This window comes from Stomoxys calcitrans, chromosome 3 (assembly GCF_963082655.1).
Source record: "Stomoxys calcitrans chromosome 3, idStoCalc2.1, whole genome shotgun sequence".
In the NCBI taxonomy this organism is placed as follows: Eukaryota; Metazoa; Arthropoda; class Insecta; order Diptera; family Muscidae; genus Stomoxys; species Stomoxys calcitrans.
The window spans coordinates 115,887,562-115,913,047 of NC_081554.1; the positions used below are offsets into that span (position 1 = coordinate 115,887,562).

At 37.0% G+C, this 25,486-nt stretch overlaps 1 long non-coding RNA gene across 1 annotated transcript; it reads left to right on the top strand.

Moving 5' to 3' along the window:
* Positions 1-311: 311 nt before the first annotated feature.
* Positions 312-11,283, top strand: LOC106088591 (uncharacterized). The gene is made up of 3 exons (XR_009397550.1): positions 312-561; positions 1,013-6,605; positions 9,665-11,283. It is a non-coding gene; the product is annotated as an uncharacterized LOC106088591 (long non-coding RNA).
* Positions 11,284-25,486: the final 14,203 nt, after the last annotated feature.

Consider the following 25,486-nt stretch of genomic DNA (forward strand, 5'->3'; position numbering starts at 1 on the left):
ACGTCGTAAAAAAACGGAAGATTATTGGGATGTGTATTAAGTTATAACCCAAAATAAACTACCCTTTCAATAATGACTCATCCATCAGATGGTCATATTACAACATGATCATATGATGATCATATCCCTTTCGGATAGTCATATTACATGTAATGATCATATTCATAGGAATCATACGATGTATCATTATAAACATATTGTATTTAGCACACACACAGATATCATATCCAAAGCCAATCATAGAATGTAAACATTATGCTAAGATTGAATAAGAATTACCAATAAAGACTAGTTCGTTTCTAACGGTCAAAGTATCCGAAACGTTCGTTTTTATTGAGCGGGAGTAAAACTCAGGAAACCACCTAAAAGTTGTTTTTTAAAACCCCAACTAGAACATGCCGAGTTAAAATAGGCGCAGTCGGTAGGATTACCCTATCATTATGGTAATCCGTGAAACGTACCTGCGTGAAAACGATTATCCTATGCAAAAGCACATCGGACGGACGTAGTGCAAAAAATTATCCTTCTTAAAAGGATAAAGAAAAAATAGTGCAAAGGAGGGTAAGCAAATAAGCCCTTAAAAAATAAAATAAGTGAAATGTAATTCTTAAAGAAAGCAAAAAAAAACCTTTAAAGTAAAACAAAAGTAATATTTTAATTGAATTTTTAAGAAACTCTATCAAAAAACAAATACATTTAAAGAAAAAGTGAAATATATATTGGGTTGCCCAAAAAGCAATTGCGGATTTTTCATATAGTCGGCGTTGACAAAATTTTTCACAGCTTGTGATTCTGTAATTGCATTCTTTCTTCTGTCAGTTATCAGCTGTTACTTTTAGCTTGATTTAGAAAAAAAGTGTAAAAAAAGTATATTTGATTAAAGTTCATTCTAAGTCTTATTTAAAATGCATTTACTTTCTTTTAAAAAATCCGCAATTACTTTTTGGGCAACCCAATACAAAGTGAAAAGCATAAATAAATTTAATAAAACGAAACATTTAAATGAAAAAAGCAAGAAACCAAATATTCAAATTATAAATATTAACAAGCAAATAACACAAAGGCAAGCAGAAAACCAGGAAGATGAACCCGGTGGGAAACGCACCAGTAAATGACGGCAACCTTAGGTCAATGGACATCAACCCTTTGACTTATTTGGAAAATTTAAGAGAATTTGGTGGGAGAAAGGATGATCTAAACACAACATAAGTGTATGAACATTGTTAAATCGAAATTCGCCGGAAGAGCAAGGAGAGCCATGGAAGTCCATCCTCATCTAACAGCATGGAAAAGACATGCTATTCACAAATTTTAGAGGTTTTTCAACAAAAGAGCAGTTTACCAGAAGTTGAGAGAAGCTCAGTGTAAGAGACACCATTGAGTTTTACTATTTTATCCAACATAAATTGGGTATATTAAATCGAAGATGGACTCTTGTTTGAACCGTTGAGTGGAGCGGACGTATTGTTATTTCACTTCATAATAATTTTCCTGTAACTCGTAATAGGTCATTACTTTTGGAAGAAAAATTTAAGTCACTCAAGGATAGCTGCGATAGAGGTATCCACTAGGCGGTTGATGATCTGCGTCTGTTTCCAGTGGAGCGGCAGATCTAGAGCCCTGGAGTAGGCTTAGAATGAACTCCAAAGATCCAACAGCTGCGGCGGTGGTATCAGGTCGTAGCATGTTGTTTTCTACTGAAACCTCGACTGGTGGAGCGGCTGCTCCTGGCTCCACAGACGACTGGTCAGCAGAGGCTATTAACGAAGACACCTGGTACGAGTCTAAAGGACAAGGTCGAACCCACTCTTTTTTCGCATGCCTATAATTTGCCTAGGCCATCAGCCTTCCTCGGCAAACCAACACGCTCTTTAAGAGGTTGGAATAATAGAAGATGCATCGCTCTCAGGTTTATTGAGAGGCTTGGTGTGAATGATCCGTAGACACTCACTAGTAGGGAGAGAGACTCCCAAAAATGAGCTCGCACAGGCTACCCCAAAGACTACACGTCAAGATTCGGAAACTGCACAGCAGTCTGCCAAAAGGCTGCGGTCATCTGGAGGGCATCCCATGCCTAAAAGAACTAGGGCGAACAACAGTAAGATGGGTCCAATAACCTTTTGTAATGTCGCTATGGAACGTTTGGTGATGGCAGTTGTTTACAAGGGAGAAGAACAGGGCTGCATGCTTAGGAATAATTGTAGTGGGATAGTCAATGGTTTGTTTGTCCTTGCGGAATTTCCTGGATGTTCTTCAGTTTGTGACGATGCAGTCTGGTGTCGAGGATGATACAGACTAATTGCCTTCGGCGATCAATGCTCAATTGAAAGGTATCGTTGTGCGGTAAAAAAGATGGGTGAGATCTGGCAAGGTGCAGCACTAGATTTAGTCGAGAAGAAAGATATTTCTTCTTGACCAATGGAGTATGCTTGGATACCAAGGATTTCCTCAGAGCGGGAATCGATATTTGGAAGACTAAGGGAATGTAATCCCAATCTTTCAACCACCGACTGAAAGATTAGTAGATTGGATGAGGCTGATGGTGACCGGATACATGCAGTATTCGTACTAAACTCCGTCTGTCTCGCAGACCCCAATAAGTCTGAAGGGGTTGTATTCTACGGATTCAGCAAGTTGAAACTGAAGGTCTATACAAGCGGTGGGGTTTGGGAATCAGGAGATGACTGGCGGATTGCAGGAGACTGAAAATCCCCCTGCCAGTATCGAGACAGGAGCGGATGGCTTCGAAACGGGACCCGATAAGCCCTGTGTGGGTGGGTCATCCAGTTAAACTGGGGTCAAGGTGTACGCCAGCGGGGAAGCACGGAAAGTACAAAAAGTATTTCCCCAGCAGCAGCTAGTGAAGCATCTAAGGAGCAATAAGGACCGCAAGTGTCCAGTGTCCTGAGGAAGAGTGGTAACACAGCTTTCTCACATGCCCCTGGATGCGTACGGTAGCTCATCATGACAAGATCTAAATAATCTTGTGAGAATGAACTCCTGGTGGAATCACTAGACGAGGCTAACACAACAGTGGTGGAAGTTCTGAATCCTTACTATGGTCTGGTTTTTACAGATAAATCTCCACCATTAGAAGGCCGCTTCGGCGGCACTAAAAGTCCTCCCGATGGCAGGGGGATTTGACGTGGTTTTTATCCTGGAACCATGAGTGTGTGGAGGAATGGTTCGTGGACTAAGAATTCCGGGATTTAAACTTCTCAAGGGTACGGGGAATGGGAGATACAGAGCCTATATTCTTGCAAAGAGTAGTCTAAATGTTTTTCTTCTTCCGTCGCTAAGCACTGAAGATTCAGTAGTAGCCAGCCGTGAAATAAACATGTCTCATTACTGGTTGAAGCCTCTTCTGTAGGGAAGAAAAGCCTCATTGTAGGCTTTTCTTCTCCCTCAGATATGGGGAAGTTCGGTGGTCAACGAAAGGGGTGAGCTGCTTATTGAAAATATTATAATAAGTTGCAATCTGGCGATTTGTAATAAAAGCGATAAACCGACCTTTGTTAACAGGAACAGGCAAGAGGTACTAGATATTACATTTGTATGGGAATATAAAAGTGGAAGAATATGCGACTGGGAAGTGTTGGATGACCACAGCTTTTCTGATCATCGCTATATTAGTTTCAGCCTTGGAGAAAATACTGAAGTAATGGTCCCTCAGCTAAACAGAAGAAAGGCGGATTGGAATACACTTCGGCACAAAATTCTGCTCGTCTATCCCTTCTAGACCAGAAAAGGAAGTGGAAACTATGGAGGATATAGACATAGTCGTCAAGTGGATCACGTAGGCCCTGAATGACTCGCTTGTGTCAGCATGCCCTAGTGCCAAGCCACAAGAGCACCACACGATTGGGACATCTATAAGGCTGAGCTAAGAAAACTACTCGTTGATACCCATTTCCCGGGAAATTCTCCAATAAACAACGTGGCGCCAGAGGAGGTTGTCACTGATATGCATTCGTCGAAGGCTATTAGGAAAATTGTGTCTGAGCCGAAAATCCTTTGGGCAATAAGAAGTTTCGACTCCTTTAAGTCGCCAGGCCCTGATGATGTATCGCCGGTTGAATTACACAATGTCGTATATACCAGTGGGATAGAGGGACATAAAGGTCATTTTCATTCCGAAAGCAGGAAAACCATGCCACACGAAGGCGAAAGATTTTCGTCTTCTTAGTATGTCATCCTTTATGCTGAAGACTCTTGAGAGATTGATAGAAACATATCTTAGAGCAAAGATCCCTGGAGATCGCCTGTCGTGGCAGCAGCATGCATACAGTTAAGGCAAATCCACTGAAACAGCCCTTTACGACCTAGTCGGCTACATAGAGGGTTCTTTCGCTGTCAACGAATATACAATGGTAGTATTTCTTGACATTGAAGGTTCTTTCAATAATGTAAAACTGACGTCAATCATGAAGGAGTTGGGGTTTCTAGGCATCAACTCTACCGTAAGAAACTTATTAATAACTTACTTACTAAAAGATGCATTACGGCAGGCTTGGGATCTGTGGATCTAAAACGATGGATCAGCAGAGGAACTCCTGAAGGAGGTGTACTTTCTCCTCTACTTTGGAATATAGCCATTAACAAAATATTTTTGTCTCTAGAAGAAAAATGTGCCAAAGTGGTCGCGTTTGCTGATGACGTGGTTATTGCGGTTAAGGGAAAGTTTTCCAGCACTCTAAGAGATATACTTCAGGAAGCTGTACGTGCAACAGCGAAGTGGGCTACCAAAAGTAGTCTAGGTGTAAATCCGTGCAAGGCAGAAGTACTTCTTTTCAGCAGGAGAGAAAAGTTGCCTACAGTGGAACCTATCTTTAGGGTGGAGAGAATGTTCCATTTACAGAAAGTGCAAAATACCTGGGTGTTTTGCTGGACAGGGAATTGAACTTCAAATCCAACATTTTGGAAAGGGCAAGAAAGGCAACTTTTGCCCAATACACCTGCAAGAGAGCCATTGGCAAAAGTTGGGGATTTAGATCGCGCGTCATGCATTGGGCATATACTGCAGTTGTCAGACCTATGATGCTATATGGTGTTGTGGTCTGGTGCTTGAAAAGTCCACCTACTGCTCAATACTTAACCGAATCCAAAGGATGGCTTGTTTGTGCATCACAGCCGCACTTAGGACGACACCATCTGATGGAACTACGATATCCCTAGTAATAGAAGTTTCATAGACTTCTATACGGATGGTTCCAAACTAAACCACCAGGTGGGCTTTCGGGTGTACTCTAAAGATCTAGAATCGGTCATATCGAAAAGGTAACCTTACCACTGCAGTATGTATCAAGCGGATATCCTTGCAATTAAGGAAATAGTGAAATGGCTAAGATATAATGTCATTACGACGATTGGCATAAATATCTTTTCAGACAGCCAGACAGTCATTAAATCCCTGGAGAACGTATTTCTGAACACAAAAACCGTCCACGACTGTCGCAGATCTCTCAATGAGATGGCGGAACAGTTCAAAACTTACCTGTTCTGGGTGCCGGGCATATCCCAGGGACTGTAAAACGGACGAGCTTGCAAGACTAGGAATCTGTGGGTATGCCTCTAGCGACATGTAAGCTATGTTTTCAGGACCAGGCCCGAAGAACAAATGATAGGATAGATGGTCACAGAGAGTGGGTTCTGAGCATTCCAAAACTATGTGGCCTAATGAAGACTTGAAGAGGTCTACCGCTTTGTTGTCATTGGCTAGAACAGACGTCTCCGTCATTGTGTCCATCATGGCAGGTCGCTGTCTAATCGGAAAACATGCTGACAGACTGAAGGTTGCCAGCAACGAATAAGAGAATAAGAGACTATAGAACACCTTCTGTGTGTGTGTCCCGCACTAGCAGTTACAAGGAGTTCCACTTTAGGTTCTCATTTCTTTGAGAACCTGTCTGATTTAGCGGATGTGAACATTCGCAAGTTATTGATCTTTTTAAAGCGATCTGGATGGTTCAGCGGTAGGAACTAGAGGGTTTCTTCTTTCTTCTGTTCCTGTGGTATCACAATGGACGATAACGTCTAAGTGAGTCTGATAGCAGACTGTCACTTAAACCTAACCTAACCTAAATCGAAGATGTGGACATGAAGGCAGAAGGGGCGAAGTGAATAGTAACAAACAAACGGTTCTAAAAACATTTGTGACAAATCTTCCAGTCCACATGACAACTGTGTTGTGTGCATTAAAACCAACAACCATTGAAGAAGCTCTGCACGAATTAAGCTTAGCAGGCTTCTTGAACCAAGAAAAGAAGCAAGACAAACCTCACTCCAGCAGTAAACATCAGCAATATGCCGAATGGAAGCCGATATTCGCACATCCTGTATATAGGACACCAATACAATGGCAGAAGAATTCATCCCAACAATGGCAGCCAACATCACCTCAACAACAATGGAAACATAGGCCACCACAACAACAACAATGGCAACCGAGGTACTTACAACGAAAACAACAATATTGGCATCCAAGATATCCCCAACAACAATAAAGGCAGCCACCACCTAAATTCCAACAGAACCGATGATAGTAGATGCATCCCCACAGTTTAAAAGGCAAACCCACCATCAGGAGAAGGATAACAACAAGAAAGGTAATTCCGGAAAACTACGTTACGATAAAAGATTATATATGATTGACCCGGTGAATAAGATTAAAGAACAAGAAAGTAGCAAAGTAGATCATCAGAGTAACGTCTACTCTCAGTTTTGTGGAGAAATGGATTTAGATTACCACAGACAGATGAATACCAGACAGACAATCAGGCATATGATCAGGAAATTGCAGAAAATTTTCAGTTAGTTCCGTCGAGAGAGCCACCAGACTTTCCTATGTTTTGGTAAAAGGAAAGAAAACTAGACTATTAATTGATACTGGTTCCCCCGAAAATTTGTTAATTAAGGATCATTGTCCATCCCAATAAAAAAAAATCATATTCCCCAATTCGTATAAAGACAGCAGCAGGTGTTATTACAGTTGACTGTAATGCACATTTTCAAAGAAATTCAATACAGATTAAATTGAAATCAGATGCAATCTTTAGAATTTATAACTTCCATAGATACTTTGACAGTATATTAGAAAATCAGACATTAAAAGAAAATTGCGCGGTAATTGACTATGGTAAGATACATTATGGTCAGGAATTCAAAATATATAATGAAGGAGATTCTGAGGAAGAAGAGACAGATGTGAAAAACTTGCCAGAACTTCATCACGTTCAAGTATTAGGGATAATGGATCAATTGCGAATGGATCATTTAAACATCGAAGAGAAGTTAGAACTTAAAAAATTAATCAACAGGTCTGAAAACGCTTTTTCATCCTGGTGATGATCTGATTTTCACTAACGAAGTAAAACACAAAATAGAAACAGGAGATAATGGACCCATATATAGTAAATCCTGTAGATACCCAGATACCGGATAATACACTCAGAAGAAATAGAAAGGCAGATGTCCGAGATGCTAGAACAAGGCATTATAAAACACAGCTCCTCTCCATATAATTTACCCATATGGATAGTTCCCAAAGAAGAAGATAAGGTAGGGAATAAGTAGTAGATTACAGGAAGTTGAACGCTATTACCGAAGATGATAGGTATCTTATACCTATAATTGATGATATACAAGACAAGTTAGGCCGAGCTAAGTACTTCACAATAATGAACTTGACGAAAGGATTTTACCAGATTGAGGTAGACTCGAAGGATAGAGAGAATACAGCGTTCTCTACATCAAGTGGACATTTTGAATTTATTAGAATGACATTCGGTTTGAAAAATATTCCAGCAACTTTTCAGCGAATGATGAACAACATTCTTAGGGATCATGTCAATAAGAAATGTGCAGGGTATATGGACGACATATTGATATTTTCGACGTCATTACAGGAACACATGGAAAACTTGGGAAAAGTTTTAAAAACATCGGAAGAAGCAAATATAAAAGTGTCTTGGAATAAATCTGATTTTTTGAAAAAGGATAGTTTTCAGAACATGTTGTGACTGAAAAAGGAATTAAACCTAATCCGAGTAAAATAAAATATTGTATATGAAAAATTTTCCTATACCAAGGAATGTTAAGGAAAATAAAGTTTCCTAGGGTTAACAGGATATTATAGGAAATTTATTCCGAGTTATACAAGGATTGCAAAACCGATGATAATAAGATTAAAAAAGGATGCGACAATTAATATAGAGAATATTGATTATGTAGAGGCATTTTAAAAAATTAAAACACATACTGATGTCTAATTTGATACTTCGTTACCCAAATTTTGATAAAACTTTCACTTTTACTACTGATGCCAGTAAACATGCATTAGGAGCCGTATTATCCCAACAAAATGGACCAATACCATTTGCTTCACTAAGTAAACATGAGATCAATTATTCTACGATTGAAAAGTAATTGCTCGCAATTGTTTGGGCGGTTAAACAACTCCTACACTATCTTTATGGAAGGAAATTAAATTTGAAAACTGATCATAAACCTCTTATATTGCAAATCTGAAAGAGCCAAATTCCAAGTTAATTCATTGGAAAATAAAATTGAACGAATATGAGTTCGATATAAAGTATGTAGGGGGTAAACAGAATAAGGTAGCTGACGCACTATCAAGAATTAGAGAGATCAATGTACTCACTAACAAAGAGAAATATAAGTGTGAGATTTGGTAGAATTTATGCTAAACAAGATCTCCATAGAGCCCATTTGAAAGATCATTTGAAGGAAAAACTACTTTCACCCATACCCACAGTTCATAGCGCTGACGAAGATGATCATCATCATAAATTTATTAAGATATCAGAAAGACCCCTTAAACATTACAAAACTCAGATAAAGATAGACAAATCTAAGGAAAACAAGACCATAAAAAAAGAATTTTTGATAAGGAAAGGACAATTTATGCATATGAAACCTTTGACGATGAATTATTAACAAGAATCTTGAATAAAGCTATGGAAAATATTCATTCGACGTTATATTGCAAGAACAAAGAGGTGTTAATACAGTTTCAAGAAAAGTATAAGGACAATCCTTTAAATACAAGACAGCTTGAGATAGTATTAACAACTCAAATGTTGCAAGATTTCAGTTATGAGGAATTGTAAGAAATCATTACCAGACACCATAGGTTTGAAAACAATTATCCAGGAATTGACAAAACATACATGGAATTAAAACAGAAATATTAAAATTGATATTAGATATTTGGTATCTTAACAATCAAATGTTACCTGACTATGAAAGACAAATTTACAAAAGACGCACCAATGGAAGAATTACATGACAACACACCGTTACAGCATATAAAGGCAATGACTAAGTTATTTCTGAGTATGAAAAAACCGCACAGAATAACTATGGATAACCCAACTTTTTCTAATCCATTATTCGAGGGATACCTTGAGGATAATGATATTCAATTTCTGAGTATGAAAAAAAAACCCACAGAATAAGTATGGATAACGACGGAAGGAAAAGATGAAGATATAAATCCTTAATTTGGAAGAACAAAAAACTTCAAAAAACCATGACTGAAGTAAAACAGCAGACTACAAAAACGATTAATGACAAGAAGTATAAATTAGCGAACCGCAACACAATTCTTCATAAAGACAAATTCATTAAAAAAATGTCTTTCTAGGTCTCTGGAAGTCCTTGCTGGCGATTTTCCTGATGATATCATCAGTTGTAGCACAAAAACTCGAGGTAGTCGACCATAGTAAAGGAAACTAGGAGAGCAAGTTTCACATCTTAATGATTTATACTTACAACATGAAATAGATCACATCAATTTACGACTTAAGAGTATAATACCTCATCATACAAGGAATAAAAGAGGTTTAATAAATATATAAGGAACAGGTTTAAAATATCTTTATGGAACAGTGGATAATAACGATAGGGAAGAGGTCAAGGGAATATTAAAGGTTTTAGAGATAAACGGGCACAATTTGATAACACAAAATTATAATCAGATACATATCAACACCCAATTTGACAATCAATTAACTAATTTGACAAAATTATACAATGAACAAACTAGATTATTAATGAAAAGTGTTTTAAATATTAAATTATATAACAAGAATACAGCAAGAATTGACAAAATGTATTACCTAAAATACCAAATTGATCACATGAACATCCTGAGTGATGAAGAAATTAAAATATATATAATATAACCTTAGATAAAATGAAAGAAATAAAGATGAATCTAGCCATTTACCGATGCAATATTTTATTTATATTAAAAATACCTCATTTTAATCCTAAAATATTTCAAGAAATGTATTTCCCACCTAATAAAAATAAGATGCAAATTGATATTGTGAACAAATTATATATTACAAAGAACAATAAAATATATTATGATGTAAGTGAAACAACAAATCTTAAAGAAATTGAAGAAGAATATATTTCCAATTTATTTAGTTATAAGCAAATGAAAAGCCATTACGTTAGAAACACCAAAACACAAATTTTTGAGATTGGAAAAAATATAATAATTGCAATAAATTGCAATAAACCAAACCGGATAATTAATGATACCTGTAATAATTATCTATTAAATTTATCTGGAAATCATTTAATGATCATAGAAAATTGTAAAGTGAAATTAGATAAATGGTATGATAAAAGAGTATTGCAAAAAAAAAATTAATTATCCCAAATCCCAATAGAGACGTCCATTTGTTGTTAAATGACACCTATGATTCTTTGGATAAATTGATTCAAACAGAAAGCAACTAATTATATTGTATTAACGTTAATAATTGTAATTATATTCATTATATCATTATGTTTTTATGTAAAATACCAACCAAAATCAAGTAATGTGAATTTAGGTGTTAATACACCCTTTCCCGTAGCTCCTTTAGATCACGGGCAAGAGTCTTCGTCCGGGGGAGTTATAACCCAAAATAAAATACCCTTTCAATAGTGACTCATTCATCAGATGTTCATATTACAACATGATCATACGATGATCATCCTTATGATGACTCATCCATCAGATAGTCATATTACACCATGTTCATACGACGGTCATATTCACAACATATATAAATCTCTTTCAGATAGTTATATTACAGCATGATCATGCAATGATCATATTCATAGGAATCATATTATGTATCATTATAAACATATTTAGCACAAACACAGATATCATATCCAAAGCCAATCATAGAATAATAACATTATGCTAAGATTGAATAAAAATTACCAATAAAGAATAGTTCTATTCTAACGGCCAAAGTACCCAAAACGATCGTTTTTATTGAGCGGGAGTATTTAAAACTCAGGAAACAGCCGCAAAAATGTCTTTAAAAACCCAATTCGAACATCCCGAGTACTATCAGAGTGGTATAACGTGCCTCCTGGAAACTTTACTGCGAACAGGTAGATAGCATTAATGACGCCGCCAAGATGAAAAAGTTTCTCTCGAAAACCGATATCCAAACTGAAACGTTAGTAGACGACATGGGAGTGAAATAAAAATGCATTTTCCACAGAATACAAGGGGACTCACGGAGAAACCGGAATATTGTGGTTGGTCATAACGGAATTTATGGTCAAGGAAGTCTTGAGGAGCTTCAAACCATTTAAGTCACTACCAAAGGAGGCCGACTATATGGCGCCTTATCTGGCCTCCTGGCAGGAGGCAAGAATGGTGGCCTTTCCGGCAAGTTATGCTACACCAAAGGCCTACAGACCTATAAGCCTAACGTCCTTTCTACTCAAAACCTTGGAACGCATTGTGGATACCATGATAAAGAGTAGGAAATCCAGTGAACTGCACAAATACAATCTGCATGCCTTTGCCAAGGAAAGGTCGGTGCAGACTGCCCTGCACAAGGTTGTCCTTAGACCAGTACAGGATGGACCGGGTATTTAAGTTAGGTTAGGTTGAAAAGTGGGTGCAGATATTAATCCGCCCCATGCCACTATGGACATACACCTAAGCCAGTAATCGGCTTGTTGTGCGCTCTAAATACTAAAAAAGTAACCTCGAAAGAGTAAATCTAAGTTAAGAATTCGGTGTTACTTACAAAATCCTTAATTGTTTTCCATGCCACGCACCTAAGTACCGGTATCTTTGATCCGCGAAAGCTGGGCAATGACATAGGAAATGTTCCAATATCTCATCATCTTCCCCACATGCCCTACACATCCATCATTTGTCTGACCGATTTTGCATAAGTGAGCTCGTTGTCATATGTGCCCCGTTATGATAGCTATACTCACCCCCTTCTTACTTCCTTTCAGTAGTAGCCTCATCACCCCATAGGAGTTTCGCCGCCATACCGGCTGTTTCGCTGTTCCACAGTGTTACATGCGTTCGTCGCCCACTCCTTAACTCTGACTGCATCGACCGGAAAGGCTTCGGGTTAACCAAGTTTATCGACGGCAGTCCCCAAGAAGCAGCCAAACGATGCGGATTGTGCCATTATCAGAGAAGGCGAAGGACCGGTTATTTTGAGACTGCATAATCCATATGCTAAAGAACAGGTGAATCAATTGTGGATCCCATGACATAAAAGGGAGAAAGTGGAATATGACACTTCACATAATCCAATAAAAAAAAGAATTGACCCAATGATTAAGTTAAAATTAACCGCTCTTCATTAAAGCTGAACTTCATATAGCGCTAAAACCATTATTGTTAATTTTAAGTAAACGGAATTATAAAATATAATTACTTCATAACGGTTCAACGCTAACTAATGGAATGAATGGAAAGAAAAATTTATTCAGTTTATATCATATCCACAACCTTAAAAGATATTTCGAACTCAACTTAAAACAATTGATGGAATAAAAAGTTAGAAATTTTTACTGTGTGTTAATACATCTGTAAAAACTTTTTGCAAAATATCTGCTTCTATTTTTCTACTACTACTTTCGTGGACTATATCTACTATAAATTTCGTGGAGATATCTTTATCCATTCAAAAAGTGGAAATAAGTCTCCACTTTTTTCCCATACCACTGTGCGTTGGTTTAATTCCTTTAAACCAACCAACGGCCACCATGGCACAGATGTTGGCATGTCTACATATAATGCTAAAGGCATGGGCTCGAATCCTGGTGAGAACACCAGAAAAAACACAACTGTAATAATTTGTTGTTTTTTCATTTTTTTTTTCATTGTCAACCCTTTTCACTTTTAAGAGAATCGAAAATTTTTGAAGAAAAACATTTTTTTGAAGAGATTAATAAAAGAAGAAATATTGAATATTTATATTTTAATGTTCCTATAGCCGATACAATACAACAAATTGCTAAAATTTGGAAACCCAAACAGAGAAAACAAATTTTTACGACATTTATTTTTTTTTAAGGTAGTTAATTTACCAATGTATAACCTTTTTGTAATAAGTAAGACTATGAAAAAAGTAAAAAATTTATGGGCTTCAGACCCTTAATCGGGAGATCGGTCTATATGGCAGCTATATCTAAATATAGTCCTATCCAAACCATATTTGGGGGGAATATCGGTAGACCTAAAACTGCCCACTGTTTAAAATTTCAGCGAAATCGGGTAATAAATAGGGCTTTTAGGGGCTTCAGACTCTTTATCGGGAGATTGGTCTATATCGCAGCTATCTCAAATATAGTCCGATCTGAACCATATTTGGATCCGATGTTGGTAGGCCCAAGACTACTCACTGTTTTAAATTTCAGTTCAGTTTCAGTGTTCGAAATCGGGCAAAAAATAAAGTTTTTATGGGCTTCAGACCCTTTATCGGGAGTTCGGTTTATATTGCAGCTATATCTAAATAAAGTCCGATCTGAACCATACTTAGGTCGGGAGGCTTAAAATAACCCACTGTTTCAAATCTCAACGAAATTGGACAATGAATAAAGCTTTTATGGGCTTCAGACCCTTTATCGGCAGATCGGCCTATATGGCAGCTATATGTAAATATAGTCCGACCTGAACCATATTTGGGTTAGATGTCGGGAGGCCTAAAACTACTCAATGTTTCAAATTTCTACCAAATCGGATGAAAAATATTCGGAAAATAGGTCTATGTAGCAGCTTTATCCAAATTTGGTCTGATTTGGCCCGTTCAAGAACTAAACCAGCGTGCACCAGGCGTATCTGTTCCAAATTTCAGCTCAATATCTCAATTTTTAAAGACTGTAGAGTGATTACAACAGACGGACAGACACACGGACATCGTTAAATCGTCTTACAATTTTACGACGATCCGAAATACATACATTTTGTAGGGTCCGAAATTGATATTTCGATGTGTTGCAAACGGAATGACTAAATTAATAGGGGGTGATGGATAAAAAAACAAACTTTTATATAAAAAACTAAAAGTTCAACTTTTACCTCAAATTACTCAAATGTTCTGATTTTTGGGCAGTAAGAAAATGTCCTGAGCCATTGTGCTCCCTGCTCTTTGTAGAGATTTTACATTCACCGAAAAAATATGCATGACAATAGTGTGCCTTAGCTAAAGACGCAAAATAGCTTTAGAAACTGGAGCGTTTGTTTAGTTTTTTATACCCTCCACCATACGGGGGTATACTAATTTCGTCATTCTGTTTGTAACTACTCGAAATATTCGTCTGAGACCCCATAAAGTATATATATTCTTGATCGTCGCGACATTTTATGTCGATCTAGCCATGTCCGTCAGTCCGTCTGTCTGTCGAAAGCACGCTAACTTCCGAAGGAGTAGAGCTAGCCGCTTGAAATTTTGCACAAATACTTCTTATTAGTGTTGGTCGGTTGGTATTGTAAATGGGCCATATCGGTTCATGTTTTGATATAGCTGCCATATAAACCGATCTTGGGTCTTGACTTCTTGAGCCTCTAGAGTGCGCAATTCTTATCCGATTGGAATGCACGATTATGATATGATATCCAATATCTGTGTCAAGTATGGTCCAAATCGGTCCATAACCTGATATAGCTGCCATATAAACCGATCTTGGGTCTTGACTTCTTGAGCCTCTAGAGTGCGCAATTCTTATCCGATTGGAATGAAATTTTGCACGACGTATTTTGTTATAATATCCAATAACTGTGCTAAGTATGGTTCAAATCGGTCCATAACCTGATATAGTTGCCATATAAACCGATCTTGGGTCTTGACTTCTTGAGCCTCTAGAGTGCGCAATTCATATCCGATTGGAATGAAATTTTGCACAACGTGTTTTGTTATGATATCCAATATCTATGCCAAGTATGGTTTAAATCGGTTCATAACCTGATATAGCTGCCATATAAACCGATCTTGGGTCTTGACTTCTTGGCCTCTAGAGTGCGCAATTCTTATCCGAATGGAATGAAATTTTGCACGACGTGGTTTGTTATGATATCCAATAACTGTGCCAAGTATGGTCCAAATCGGTTCATTACCTGATATAGCTGTCATATAAACAGATCTGGGGACTTGACTTCATGAGCTTCTATCCGATTTGGCTGAAATTTTGCAAGACGTATTTTATTCTTACTTTCAACAACTGTGTCAAATAAGGTTCAAATCGGTTCATAACCTGATATAGCTGCCATATAAACCGATCTGGGATCTTAACTTCTTGAGCCTCTAAAGGTCGCAATTATTATCCGATTTGTCTGAAATTTTGTACGACGGATTCTCTCATGACCATCAACATACGTGTTTATTATGGTCTGAATCGGTTTATAGCCCGATACAGCTCCCATATAAATCGATCTCTCTCTTTTACTTCTGCCCCCAAAGGGCGCAATTCTTATTCGAATTGGCTGACATTTTACACAGGTCTCCAACATATAATTTAACTGTGGTCCAAACCGGACCATATCTTGATATCGCTCTAATAGCAGAGCAAAAAAAAACAATTTTTCATGAATAATAATTGGACAGTATCTCAATCTATATCTGAATTGATTTTAATGAAAATTTGAAGAGGCTTTCAGATGGGTAATACAACATTCCATACCGAATGTCATGCATATCCGTCCAAAATTATTGTAACTACGCTATTTTTAGGTGTAAATCGAGCGAATTATATGCATGGGAGCTATATCTAAATCTGAAACGATTCTTCCCAAAATTGATAACGATAATGTTTTTAGGTTTAGAAAGTGATATGTGCAAATTTTCGTGATGATTGGATATTAAATGCGATCTCTACCTTAATTACAAAAAACGACAGACTGACTACCAGTACAAGGGTTACCTTGAACGTTTTTAGGGACATTGGCTTCATCATCTCGAATTCATTACTGCTTACGCTCTTCATTACTGAATATAAAATGTTAAAAAGAGAATGGCCTTTAATTTGATGTATGACACGGGGAAAGAGCTTTAGCTTTTCAAAGATATGGGTCGCCAAATAGCCAAAAAATCGAGATTTGCAAAACTTTGAGGCCGCAGTAGCACGTGTTAACATCTTCCAATTGTGCTCAAATTGTGGGAATCTTAAAATCTAACAAAAAGAAAAACATAAGGAGGGACCGCTACAATTTTTTTGAAACCACCCAATTATAACACATAATTATAAAATCGTTTAAGTTAAATTATTTTTCGTTCAAATTAAATTAATTTAATATTTTAAATAACAATATAGGGTAAGTGCTCCAGCAGTCGGCACTTTTGTTTTTTAAACTCAAATTACTAAGAATATATAAAACTTTATATAAAAAATATGGTCAATAAACGTCAATAACATTCTCGGCTCTCCTTGTAAGTAAAAATATATTTGAGCTGAATTTACAGATTACGTCAAAATTTCGCTTTAAGTGATAGGGTGTCCATCAAGAAGAGCAAAAATGCCTGTTCTTAAGAAGTATCGAAGTTGAGAAAGCGTGGAAAAATTAAAAATGTTTAATCACAAAAAAATGTTAATGGTAAAGGACAATCAAAAGAACATTTTAGTCATAAAAATTATTAAAAAAAAATATATTTTTATCCTATGTTGCCCTCGAATGGAGCCACCTTGGTGCGTAGGTTAGCACGTCCGCCTATCGTGCCCAAACTCCAGGGTTCAAATCCTGTCGGCGAGAACTCCTAAAAACATTTTTCAGCGATGGTTGTCCCCTCACAAAATGTTGGCAATGTACAACTTCTCAATAAAGAGGTGTCACTTTTCAGTCACACGCCGTTCGGACTCGACATAAAACAGGAGGTCCCCTTATCATTGAGCTTAAATTTGAATCGGTCAGCACACAATTGATATTGTGAGAAGTTAGTTTCCCTCTAATTTGTTCCATAATGGAATGTTTGGGAAACACTAAACCACATTGTAGCACATATATCAAAATATTGTCCGGTAATACCTTTTTAGAAATTAACTTGCCTGTGGATAGAAAAAGTCTGTACTACGTTGGAGGCCTCCTAATACTTTAAACTTAAGAAATTGAGTCTTTTAAAATTAAGAAATTTAGCTGAAACTTGGTATAAATTAATTTTCTATCCATAGCCAGTTTTAGTTCGATAAAAGACGCCCATTTTCGAACTACATTTGTATATAGCCCCTGTATAACCGATCACCCAATTAACCGTCTTCAGCTCTTAAAATCAATATTTGTATCATGTTTAGATATACCTCCTATATAGATGGATCTCTCGATTGAACTTCTTGACCTCATAAATGACTTATGTTTGGAAAATTGAATAGTATTAACCTTTTTCCATCCTTTCCGAACAGGTCTATATCGGATCTTAGTTGAATATAGCTGTTATATAGACCGATCTTCGATGTTTGTGGGTATCCAAACTTTATCCCGCGAGAGCTTATTTCTTGTTTTTTGTTTTTTCTTTGTGTTAACTATGTAAGTTAATAATGCAAAACTTGTGTCTTAAAGTAAGTAAAGGGTTCCACACATACTCCATGAGTCATTATTGCATCCCGAAAAAATTTTGGTTTGGTGCGGTTTATGGGCCGGCGGCGTCATTCGGCCGTACTTCTTCCGCGATGACCAAGATCGGAATGTGAATGGAAATCGTTACCGTTCAATGAATAACAAAATATTTGTCGCCCCAATTGGATGGACTTGGGGGATATGTGATTCCAACAGGTCGCCTCCACAAGCCAACCAGCTAATGTCACAATCAATTTATTGGAAACCAAGTTTGGAACACGTTTATCCTACGAAATCGTCCGGTCGATTTGCCGCCTAGGTCGTGCGATTTGGCGCCGTTAGACTATTTCCCGTAGGACTACCTCAAGTCTATGGTCTATACCGATCGACAGTTGCCAAACAACAAAATATTGAGTGCACTGTCTGTCAAAATCAGTGATTAGTGCAACTCTGATTTTGAGTATGATACTATTGTAGTTCGCGCCATTTTTTGTTGTTGGTGTGAGTTATGGTTCTCAACTATAATACACTCACACAACCAAAACTCGTTGACAGGTAGTGGACTTCGCGAAAAAAAAAATTGTACTCAGCTGATTACGGCTAGCGACGAATGATGAAATTCATACGAATATCGAACGCGAAATTTCAACAGTATCGGCCGATTTATGCTTGAAGACCGTCGAAAATTTGGTTCAGCATCTGGTTTTTTGCAAGCGTGCCCGTGGTGGCTATGCAAAAGAAATCGAGTTCCATGAAAAAAAAAAATAAATAAACTTTGGAGCGCTTTTATTAAAAAACCCGATGCATTAATAACTTTCTTTAATAATTATTATTTTCTCATATAAAATACTATATGCCGACTATAGAACAAATCATTCCGATCATTGGAAAATGTGGCCATCTACTGGTGAAAAAACACTTTTTCCATGATATTGAAAATTTTAAGAATTTAATATAATAAATTAGTATCGCATATTTCGCATTTCAATGAAATCCATTTTCAAGATATCATATATCTAAATGAGAAATAAAATACAAACAAAAACCTTATGCGACCGTCTTCAACAGTCGTTGTTGTCTGCTTCAAATTTTTATAATTAAATCAAAAATAAAACAAAATTTTTAATTTTAAAAGCCAAATTTCAATTGAATTGAACTTTTGTACCCGGAAGGAGGATGTAGAAAAGCAAAATCCTTAATCTCCAACAGGTAGGTTAATTACTTCAACTTGTCAAAAGCCATTTTTCGCTCCACCTTATTATGAGCAAAACTGCTTCAATGCAACTTTCAATCGTTTCTAAACAAAATCTTTTACAAGAATCCGGGAGCTGAAACTCCATAATCGCAAATTTCCTTATCTGTGCTCAAACGCAAAAGGCGATACTTTTGGAATTCTAAAAATAGATTTTCTTTAAATATTGAGTTACACGTCCAATTCAGAAGTCAATATAGATGACAAATAAATGCGAGTAACGAACATTCATTTTATGGAAATGCTTAATATTTGCTCCATGTTGGCGACACTCACACCACTTTTCTACAAATATACATACTCCGACACTAGGGCAGGTTACGATGCACTCAAACAAAAAAAAAATAGTTCTTCCCAATTGAAATGGCGGTGATTCGGTGAGGCAGATTAAGGTAGACAATTTGTTGCAAATAATGAAAAATTAATTGTAGATAAAAGACTCTTTCTTTTGAAAAGATAAATTGTTTAATTTGGCCCGACCAGGTCTATTCTATGAGGTACCGAGGCATGCAAAGACGCCGAAAGAGGCCCCTAAGTTGAATCTGACTGCACTCATAGATATGCGAGAAGTTTGCCACTCCGTCCCCCCTCCTCTCAATGTTCATGGGCACATTAGCATTTTACCATATATATATATATATATATATATATATATATATGTATAAAAATTAAAAATTTTGGGGGAAGAATTCGATTTCTATAATTCTGTAACGAAATAAACTTCAATATTGATGGACCCGATGGTCATCATCAATTTTGGAGGGGATTCTCGGTACCCTCGACAAGAATGCTGCTATCGAATCCCTTATGGTATTTGGTACATTTGGAACACTTGGAAAGTTACAAATATGCTTTGTTCCAACTCACATGAATGCAAAATTATAAAAAGACCTAAACAAAAACATAATGGAACTGGCTGATGAATTGTGTGGATTTTCCCATAAAACAATGATGCCTCCGTGTTGAACAGTTGAAAAAGGCATATTTAAGATCAAGAAACGTACCTTTACAATAGCGGCCCGCCAAGAATCCCGATTTACCATCTTCAAAGGTTTTTGCAAAATACAGGCCATACAGGAGGCTTAAGAACTTGACAAGGCGAATTTATAAGGTGTCAGCATCAACCCAGCTGATAGAACTTGATATGTCAATTAAGTTTTGAATTCGCCCAAGGAGTATTTATCAGGTGGTCCCATCAACCCAGCTGATAGAATTTGATATGTCAATTAAATTTTGAATTCGCCATACAAAAATATAAACTGCAAAATAAAAATTTTATAAGATAATTTTTGTGTTAGCTGTTGTCAAGTAAGCTTAGATTGGCACACGTCTAGTATCCCCGAAAAAGATTAAAAAATCGGAGAAGAACACATAAAATTTACTACAATGCAATGCTAGATATTAGAATGAAGAAGATAAGTAGTCGACATGCATGACAATAGTGGGGGCCCGGTGGACTGGAAAAGTTCCCTCCAATCTGTAATTTCAAGCCTCTATAGTAGTGAAGAGTTGGACTATGCGCCTGAAGCTAATTAAGAAAGGAAAAAGGTCTTCGTTTAACCATAATCCCGCGCCTACCTCCGCAATTTCAGGGTAGTGCCGCAATAGGTGATCAACCGCCTCATACCCACAAATCTTGCGTAAGTCCGCATCTCCTTGTGCGCAGCGCGAAGTCGAAGTCCTGATATTGCAATGGTTTATCAGGATCCTTGTCAGTAGCGAGAGCGGCAGCTCCACTCCATCCAGAAGATATCCCCTTAACAAACCAAGTTACCTCATATTGGTGAATAGCCAAAACTTTATTTTTCGGGGGTTTACGTCAAACCCCGTGTCCAATCTTTGCGGCATACTATACGCCATTTGAACGGCCACACACCAGGATGACATCGTCATCCGTCTTCGAAGCCAATAAACTAAAACCCTTCATTTTCAAATTACCTGAATTACCAAGATATCAAAGAGTCTAACAAGGTCAATCGCTGTAAGCTTCGCTCAGGGAACTTAGGTTCATGTGTCGCCCCCAAAAGATTCAAAACCCGTAAAAAAACATATGTAGATAAAATTTACGTCAATGTCAAACATTAGAATGAAAAAGGAGCCGAGATGCATGACAAAACGGGAACCAGGCGGGCTGGAGAATTCCTTCAATATGCCATTTAAAGCTGTAGTAGTCAAGAATGGCTCAAGGAATATGTACCTGATGATAATTTAGACATAGAACACCTTGTTCGTTTAGCCATAATCCTGCAAATAACCCCGTAATTTCGGGGCACCATCTAAAGGGTGATTTTTTTGAGGTTAGGATTTTCATGCATTAGTATTTGACAGATCACGTGGGATTTCAGACATGGTGTCAAAGAGAAAGATGCTCAGTATGCTTTGACATTTCATCATGAATAGACTTACTAACGAGCAACGCTTGCAAATCATTGAATTTTATTACCAAAATCAGTGTTCGGTTCGAAATGTGTTTATTCACCGTAACGTTGCGTCCAACAGCATCTTTGAAAAAATACGGTCCAATGATTCCACCAGCGTACAAACCACACCAAACAGTGCATTTTTCGGGATGCATGGGCAGTTCTTGAACGGCTTCTGGTTGCTCTTCACTTCACATGCGGCAATTTTGCTTATTTACGTAGCCATTCAACCAGAAATGAGCCTCATCGCTGAACAAAATTTGTCAAAATTTTAACACATTTCGAACCGAACACTGATTTTGGTAATAAAATTCAATGATTTGCAAGCGTTGCTCGTTAGTAAGTCTATTCATGATGAAATGTCAAAGCATACTGAGCATCTTTCTCTTTGACACCATGTCTGAAATCCCACGTGATCTGTCAAATACTAATGCATGAAAATCCTAACCTCAAAAAAATCACCCTTTATAACTCCTCCTTATCCCAACAAATCAAACTAAAGTCCGTCATTTGTCCAGCGCGACGTCAAAGTCCTGGCATTGCAATGAGAGGGATAGCATCACATCATGAACACACTAAGTTACCTCATATTAGTAAATAGCACAAACTTTATCTTTCGGGGGATACATCAAGCCCATCGGCCGATCTTGGCACACGGCCACACACCATAATGACAACGTCATCCTCGTAGCAAAGAAACTTTAACTGTCCTCTTCAAATGACCTGATTGAGCTCAAGTCACAATCTTCCTATTTGAGCCTTTTGGCAGTAGTTCTCGTATTATTCTGCAGCATTCAACTTCATCTTCACTTAGTAGCTATATACCTCTAAAATAACCTAGTGCAAACAATTTAAGCCTGCCATCTTGGTGCAATTGACACTTAAAAATAAATAAAATTCTTGCTCTGATTGGTAGACGCAAAATTGCCCAAAATATAATTTTATTTGCCTCGTTTAGAAATTTTGACATATCAAGTTTCCAAAAAGATGCTTTGTTGTAGCACTTGGCCTTGACATACATATAAACATTTTTCATGAAACAAATTTTTAATATTTTTGTTTTCTATCAAAAAATTCCAAATGCTTTGAAATCGTATGTGATAATACTTAATAAGTAAAGAAACAAAATAAAAAAAGATAAATTTAATTTTTTATCGAAGTTTTACACAATGCACATATAATTATTTGTCTGGGGTACATAACCGTAACTTATATATTCTTAATAATATACAAGATAGCTGACACGAAGTGTTTACAAGTTGACATTCTGTCAAACTAGATATGACAGCTACATGACATTTTTTATACGCCCCACCGAAAGATGGGTGTATATTCATTTTGTCATTCCGTTTGCAAAACATCGAAATATCCATTTCCGACCCTTTAAAGTGTATATATTCTTGATCGGCGTAAAAATCTAAGACGATCTAGACATGTCCGTCCGTCTGTCTGTTGAAATCACGCTACAGTCTTTAAAAAATAGGGGTATTGAGCTGAAACTTTGCATAGATTCTTTTTTTTGTCCATAAGCAGGTTAAGTTTGAAGATGGGCTATATCGGACTATATCTTGATATAGCCCCCATATAGACCGATTTAGGGTCTTAGGCCCATAAAAGCCACATTTATTATCCGATTTTGCTGAAATTTCGGACAGTGAGTTGCGTTAAGCCCTTTGACACCAGATCGGTCTAGATTTGGATATAGCTGCCATATAGACCGATCCTCCGATTAAGGGCCTTAGGCCCATAAAAACCACATTTATTACCTGATTATGCTGAAATTTGGGACAGTAAGTTGTGTTAGGCCCTTCGAATCCTTACTCGATTTGGCCCAGATCGGTCCAGATTTGGATATAGCTGCCATATAGTCCGATCTCTCGGCGCAATTATAATCCGATTTCACTGAAATTTGACACAGTGACTTATATTAGGCTTTTCGACATACGTGTGGTATATGGTTCAGATCGGTTTATTTTTAAATGTAGCTACTAAAAAGACATTTTTCAATTGTTATAGACAATTGAAAAATGTATATAACTGATTTGGGACGTAAGGTATGGAATTATCACCGGATTGTGATGAAAAGTGGTTTACATATATACCCGAGGTGGTGGGTATCCAAAGTTTGGCCGGCCGAACTTAACGCTTTTTTACTTGTTTTATTATATTATTAACAAGCCACCAGTAAATGCTTTTGAGTTTCTCTAAAAAGAAAGTTATACGTGGTGAAGTTCAAGCGCAATAATATGGTTGCATTGTATATGACTGGAAAATCATAAACGCATATTGTTGTTAAACTCAAACCCTCAAAGTGAACAAAATGTTGTGCATCGCATCATAAATTATGTTTATGATGTTGGAAGCGTTGCTGAACGCTTGAAATGGATTCGGCGAGTAAAAGCTCGAATTCAACGAAATCCACGCCTTATTGACAATTAAATGGCTAAAGGTCTGCAAATAACCCGTGGAAGCAGGGACGTAGCCCGAGAACCCACTCTCCAAAATGATTTTGTCTTAAGCAAAAATTTTAATTATATTCGTTTTAAACAAAAAATTTTAGTAAAATTTCTTAAAATGACAAAATTTCATAATTGGTGGACAACATTTCCGTCCGTCTTCAAATTATTTTTCTTGAGTACAAAAATGTAATGAAATTCTTAGTAAAAACAAAATTGTTCAAATTTTAATGAAATGTTTCTTAAACTAAATTTCAGCGTAACATTCTCTAGTGACAAAACTTCTGCATGGGCCGCAATTGATTAAGAAAGATTTCTTACACTCCGGTAAAGAGGGAAGAATCATTGATTAAAAAGCGGAAGTGTGGTTAATTTTTCAAGTTGTAGAAGAAACACAAACGAATGTGATGATGGGTTTTTTAACATTCGAGTATAGAATCAATCATTTTTGTAATTGACATTAAATAAATAATTTTTTTTAATTATAATCCTCGACCACAGGATAAAGGTATGTATACTTACTTCGTCCTTCTTATTATAACTCAACAAAATATTGATCCCAGACACTAAATACCATACTTTTTGGGGCTTCGATCACATTTCGACTCGTTTGTGCGTCTTTTCAAAAATTATTCTTTTATTTCGTGTTTCATACGTATGTTCCATTCCTGGCGCAACCATCTTCAATATTATCCAGAGGTGGTACTCCCCTCACTATAGCTGGCGACACACCTTTCCAACGAAGAGGCTTCGCTCAACAGCACACAGTTCAGACCTGGTAATAAAAAAAATTCGTTTTTCTTAAGCTAAATATTGAATGTTAATAGAAATATGTTTTTTTTTACTTCTAAGAGCTGGTAAGAACGTCAGAAAAAATTTCAGCTGTGATTATCCTCTCACAACAGAGAGCCGATTAAACTTGAATCGGACAGCGTTCGTTGATATGTAAGCAGTTTGGCCGCAATATTCGTGAGCAACTTGACATTCTTGCCGAGTATGGTCGAAAAGAAGACATTTAGACATTTCGTTTCTGTGTGTCCATCAGTCAAAAGCTATTTTTCGAATCTAATAAATTGTTTTTTTGATTAAAATCCAACTTTCGGTCCAAGTCTTGAGCACCAGGAGACCAATTTCTTATTTAGTTTGGCAGAAATTGTCCATATGATCCCAATATTCACGCCAAGGTATCAAGAATATGATAAATTATCCATAAAACTCGTAAAGATATCTACGTTTCGGCTTCACTGAACTTTACGGTTTTAGGTAAGGTTTAAAAGTGGGTGCTGATATTAATCCGCCAAATGCCACTATGGAGATACACCTAAGGTAGTAATCGGCTTGTTGTGCGCTCTAAAAATTAAAAAGTAACCTCGAAAAAGAAAATTTTAAGTTAGGAATTCCGTGCTACTTACAAAATTCTTACCCCTCCCCCAAGTTGGCTCATGTTTGGCATTGGGTCCCCACCAAAGTATCGGTGTCATTTAGCCGCGAAAGTCAGGCTATGACATAGGAAATGCTCCAACGT